Source organism: Chlamydotis macqueenii, chromosome 20, assembly GCF_036417535.1.
Source record: "Chlamydotis macqueenii isolate bChlMac1 chromosome 20, bChlMac1.mat, whole genome shotgun sequence".
NCBI lineage: Eukaryota > Metazoa > Chordata > Aves > Otidiformes > Otididae > Chlamydotis > Chlamydotis macqueenii.
Window position 1 is genome coordinate 9,616,768 of NC_141575.1, and position 6,517 is coordinate 9,623,284.

The window sequence follows — 6,517 nt, forward strand, 5'->3', positions numbered from 1 at the left end:
ACAAGCTCCAGAAGACTTTCATCATTTAAGGCTTCTTCAAATATTGTTCGTGCCACATTCTTAGGATTTCTACCAATCCCACACCTGAAGAGAAAGCTCCTGTCTCCCTGAGGAGATAGGGTTTATTTCCTTCTTTTACCTCTGATTCTGTGTGTGAATTTTGACAGATCACTGAAGTTAAGGTGCCCTTGGCTGCAGCTTTTCTGTGTGTGCTCAGGGTCCCCAGCCGTGTCACATCAACTCTTCAGGGAGCCTTTCTGGGCACCAACACCTGAAGAGCATCCCCAGTCTCAAGTGCAGAGCTGTATTTAACCACTGAGGCCATGTAGAGGCACTTTCAGCTTCTGATGCTTCACTACTTGTTTTTAACAGGGAGACAGAAGTGAAATGGCAGCATTGACCCACTTTAAACAGGTGTTGTGAGGATAAACCCATCTCAGGCTGTGCGGTGACCTAAGGTAGCTCTGGTACCTAAGGCAGCTAACTGTCACATATTCTATGGTGGAGATTTTGCAAGCCTTTTCCTTCCTTGCCCTAAATGGGTAGAAAAAATAAACAACTTCACAGTTTTTTCCCTGAGAAGGAGAGTGATGAAGTTTCATTATTTTGAGCAAGGTGAACTACTGAAGCCTTTCAACTTGCCAGAATTATAATACACTTTCATCCTACATTCCTGCTCTTTCTGTGATATATACTGCATTTCAAGCTAGTTGCGACTTTGCCTTTTTGCTTGTTCTCATTTTGTTTCCCAATAGGGTTTAGTGTACAAATGACACCTGTGTATTTCCCTCTTTATAAGACACAGGGAGATTTGGTAGCTGTCAAATGTAGAATGCTCTATTTCGTGGGTTCTTTATTTCTAATCTGGATATATTACACTGCCAGCTAAATTCAGTCATAATGTAATTCTGTTCTTCTAGTGAAGTTTAACCAGAGATGATGTGATACCTATGAAGGTTTCATTATTTTCCATCTGCCCTCGAGATCACTCATCTCTCTTCAAGCAAAAGCTTTCAGCACACTTCTAATGCACGGGAACACAAGTAATAGCTTTTGATGTAAATCAGGCTAACTAGTCTTTAGTTCAGGATTCCACTTCATACCATGGCCAATTACTAAAAGTTTCATATTCACACACAGGAAAAATCATATTATTACAGCCTAACATTTCCAGAGCAATGCCTTTCCTAACTTAGACCCTGATATCTATGTCTCCAAAGACACCCGAGTTTCCCTTTCTCTCTAAGAGGCGCTGTCATCATTTCCAAAACCAACGTCTATCTGCATCCCCAGGTGTCTACACGCCTCACGTTCTTCCTTAGGTGGGGCGGGAGTGCCACACGTAGATGCAAAACGCCGCTCGAGTCTGATCATGTCCTACAACTCAGACTCCACCTGACGTTTCTTTGCCCAGCTCATCAGCATTATTATTTTCCAGGTTTTCTGGGTAAAACTGTATTCCCTTTTCCTGAGTAGCATGTCAGGTAGTATGATCTAAAAGCCCTTTTCTGACCTAAAAATCTGTGAATCTGTTATGCACATTGAGTGTAAGATCTTTTCCTACGACGCCTTGATCGCAGTGTGCATTTCTCTGCCAGCCCTGGGTACATCTGGATGTGGCTGGTTTCAGTGCTGCTTCCCCTCCTACAACGCATGGCCAAAGTGTCTTGTCTGCAGGTCTCACCCAAAGACCAGCACAATAAAACGGAGCCGTTCCCTTCATTTCTGTGGCTTTCAGTGCTTATGATTATTTCTTCCTGCCACCAAAGTCCATTTATTAGAACTTCTTCCTGCTGACCCAAAACCACCATATGATTTGCTTGGGCCAAGATTTTCAGGTGTGTCCAGAGACTTTAAGAGCCATACTCAGACCAGAAAGTTTAAATGTCCTTTTCTTTTTCTCTCTTAATGTACTTCAAAGTGATAAGGTCCTCTTTCTTCTGAATTTAGACACCAGAGGAGGTGCCAGAGTCTGGCTTATTTTTTTTTTTTTTATGCTGCTTGAATCACACAGAAATTCCCTGATTTTCAGGAAGTCAGAACCATGCTGGAAATGAAGATCCTTCCAGTGTTTTGTAACTGTGTAACTGGAATTTCAGGTATCTGAAATCTCTAGAAATGCCTGAAAATCACATTCTAAATAACTCTGCTTTTTTAAAAAAAATAAGCTATCTTATTAATTATCCCATTTCTTCTAACTTTGTCATTCATGTGTTATCTTCCTCACCTTACTCCCAAGTCGTTAATCAGAATACAGAGGGATTTCGTACCCAGAAAAGAGCTTTTCCACTTGGATTGACTTTTACCGGCTGCTGAAAGATACCAAAGGTTTTCCAGCAAAGCGGGCAGCTCCCTTCACTGGGAGGATGCTACAAGGGAAGAAGTGTTACTGTTTGAGCAGCCAACAGCTTCTACTGAGCAAACACATGCTCTGACAAATCTGTGGAAGTTACTGCACTTTTATAACTGTTCCATTCGTACTGCTTTATTATTGCATTTTATTATCTATCCTAATGCCTCCGGTTTTCACCTGTACTTCTAAAGAGATGGATGATGCCATCCATCACCAACAGTATAAAAAAGTGTTTTTTCCCCTATAGCCAATTTTCATCTAATTTCATATACCTATTTTTCCATTGCCTTACCCAGCCTAGTGATATAATTCTTTTGAACAGGAAGAGTTGCACAGCATGGATAAACACTACGTAGCGTCCCAAGGAGATAATACTACGCAATGGCAGCTCTAATCTTTCTTTTTTTCTCTCTTATTTTCCTCCTGTCTGGTGTCTATTTTTATTCAGTAATTCTATTTGAGAAATGAAATGAAGAAAAGAACATTGCTATTCCTGGAAACCTTCCAATGTTTCAGGAGCAGAAGGCTTGGATACACAGCATCTCCCTCAGAAGACAGTTTTATGGTGACAGCCAACAATATAGTCACAACAGGGTTAGGAGTGTGATATTGGAGTGTCATTTACTTCATTCTGTGACCAACCTTTGGATCAGGATCACATGAATAGGCACTGATTCTAATAAATATAATTAAAAAAAACCCAATCAACAACAAAACACAACTTTGCCAGCCCTGACCCAGGCACCCATCTCCCTTGGCTTGGGCTGAGATGTGGAGTGCAAACATAATGCTGAAGTGCAATATGAGAGACTGATTCATCAGAGGAAACTTAAAAACCTCTGACAACAAGGTGATTCATACCTTGAGTGCTTATGGTGTTCTGCAGTAACCTCAGATTACTGATTTTGCATTTCCATGTCAACTGATTTACAAGTCCCCACATGTGCTCACATGTTTCTGTGTGTGTACTCGGGTACAATTCAGCTGAAGTTAAATAACTCGATATTTAATGGGGTCTCTCTCTGAAGATAAGAAGCCAAATAGCATCTTTGCTATCTAAGATCCTTAATTAGAGGGTATTAGGAATCACTCAGGATAATTAAATATACATTACAGTGCATCTTCTCTTAGCTCTCTTAGGTCTTGAAAAGCTAAGGATGAGGTTCTGGTAGGAAATTACTTGGGCGTAAGCATGAATGATGGTTTTGATGACCCTTCAGTCAGCGGTGAATTTCCGTTGACCACATGGATGGGTTTTCAGTTCTCAGCAAGTCTATTTCCTTTTAGCAGATGAGTGGATAAATAAATATTAAAAAGGAGCTGGGATATTTTGTATTTTTCTGCTAAAGAGTCACTTGCAAACTGTACCAAGAAATAATTAGAACTGCCGGCTTTGTGGTTCTCTTGTTTTCTCCCTCTTTTACGCAAAGCTCTTTGCTGCAGAGGGTGCATCACGTGCCGATGCAAATACAGGGCAAGCAGCTGCTATGGAGCCTCTTGAACCAGAGCTTGTGAGAATTGATGCAATGCTGGGCAGAAGGTGTGAAAGCAGTGAACTGTGCTCTGGAAATCAGGCATAATCAGAGAGATAGTGCGACAGGGTTTGTCGAGTGACGCTGTTAGGAACTGGAGAGTAACAGAACATTGCACTAAAGTTACGTTTGAAAGTGCATCACCACCTACAAGACAGGATACACAGCCACGATACCCCAAGAACCCCTGTTTAACAGGGAGTTACAGTGGTTTATTTACTGCCAAAGACAAAGCTAGAGAAATCTCCACTCATCCTGCAGTGCTACCTCATTTAAAATTCACTGGCTGCCTTATCTGTATAGTTGTCTTGGCTGAGCAGTATTTCACTTCTACATTTCAAGGTATTTCACCCATCACTCTGCATGAGTGGATGCTCTGTGCTCCTATATATTGTTATACAGTTGGAGATGTCCCTGCTCCTTGCAGGGGTGTTGGACTAGATGACCTTTACAGGTCCCTTCCAACCCTAGCCGTTCTGTCACTCTATGATTATGTGACCTTCTCAGCAGATTTCAGCATTTCCAACTCACTGAACTCTGTGGGTTTCCAATGCTGTACTAGTGGGCTAAACAAATTTAGCTTAGAAATTAATAGGCCAAATCAAATCTGGATTGCATTGTTTACACAGGGGCTGAATTTGTCCTGTTATCCCTCACTGGCCTTCACTGATCTCTTTTTATTTTGTAGTCATCACCACTACAGTGTCTGGTTGTCCCCTTATAAGTGAGTTTAGCACAAGTGTTTCACAGTTTGAAGAGCTGACCATGAACACCCATGTGCAACCACAGAAGACTACAAGCTCACAGAGGACTGTGCCCTCCTCATGACACCAAGCACGATGAGACATCCTTAAAACTACACCACTATTATTCCCTCGAAAATCATCTTCCTTGCTGAGGTATGTGTCTGCTCAGCCATGAGCAAGAGATGTTGAGTGCTGTCAGTCACTGCAAGATCTTTGTCGTTTGGATTTTCCTGCATTTCAGAATTGTTGCATTGTTAAGGAGGGTTGGGGAGCAATGACGGCATTAGGGGACCTTGATGTTCTGCTTCCCTAAAGGTGGGATTTCTGCTCTGCAGAACTGATTGCTTTAAGGGGTCAAACAAACTTTCACAGGCAAAACTGTGTAACACCTTCCCTTGCAAATCCAGATTAATTTCCAGTACAAACCAAGGTGAGTGAGAACCACTGCTGCTAGTGGCTGTCCAAGGTTTTGCACTGACCAGGCAGGACCCAGGAGGTGAGGATCCATCACATCCCACTTATCAGCCCTGAGCAACAGATTTCCTGAGGAAGCCCAGACTGTGTTACACTATTGTCTCATCCTTAAGGAGAGGAGGCTGCTTCCCTTTGTCTCTGGTTAAAATAGAGTGTGCCTGTTTCCAAGGTGGTAAGAGATACTCTGAAAAACACTATTTTGGAAATCTATGGAAGCTTTTGTAGTGCTGTGCTCTAGTGATTTAATTAAAAGATGGTGGTAATAACAGACCCTTTAATGTCAGGGGTGTAAAGAAGAATTGGATTAAAATAGAAAGGCATTACCTCTGGTTTGGGTGTCCCACAAGCCCAAATCAGAGGAAACTAGAGAATTAAACCAAATAAATAACTCTACCTGCTTTTTGGGTTCTGATATTGTTCTCTACTGAAGGAAAGATGTTGAGTTAGAGGATTGATAAGATCCTGTTCCGCCTCTCTGACGTCTTTGTCCTGGGAATAGCTGAGACAAGCAATACTCCTAGTCATTTTGATCATGTAACAGAAATTAAGTGGCTTGCACTAACATGAATCCAAGGAGGACACATATCTAACTGTGAAAATGAAAGTGTCTTCTGAGCTGGACTCTCCGGAAAGCAAAGAGTCATCTCACATAAAAAATGCAGGGTTAGGAATGGCTGGTCCTTTCACACAGGAATGAAGTAGGAATATTTCCAGTTGAAGAAATCTCATTTAGGTTCCATGAGAAACCTCATGGCTGGGTGATGGTCCCAGGCGAGGACAGAGGAGAAGCTTGTGGACAGGACACACACAAGCATCAACTCACCAGCTGCAAATAAGCCAGGGCACGAAGGTGAATACAGACATCCTCTGTGGGCACATCCTACCATCACGCTTTCTGCAGCTTCGGTGTGCTCACTTTCTGTCTATGCCTCTGCCTAGAACTTGCATCCTGCATCAAACATGTCTTCCTGACACATTTCTATGAAACACTTCAATGAACACGTCACCCAACATCTCCAGACCTTCGCAGGCAGGAGCTACAGTCACCAAACTCAAAGCCTAGGTCACCTCTGAAGGCAGAGCTCTGGAGATCGCAGCTCTAGGACGTTACGGGGAATAAGAAGAGGTTGCTCTGTGCATCAGGAAGGCAGAGCTCCGGGGCAATTCACTGTACTGAACTGTAGCTGCACCGAGTATAAAATGAAACAGAATTTGCATAGCTCTCCATTTCAGAGAAAGCCAGTGACAGGGGGCGGGGGACGACTGATCTTGGTAACTATTCACCTTCTGACATCAGAAACCTCCGATGCAGCATACAAGACTGCCGTCGCGAAATCCCTGATTGAGAACATGAAGCTCCTTCCCCTCTTCACAGCTGCGTCCTGCTTCACGCCCCCAGGTCCCTCTTTCTT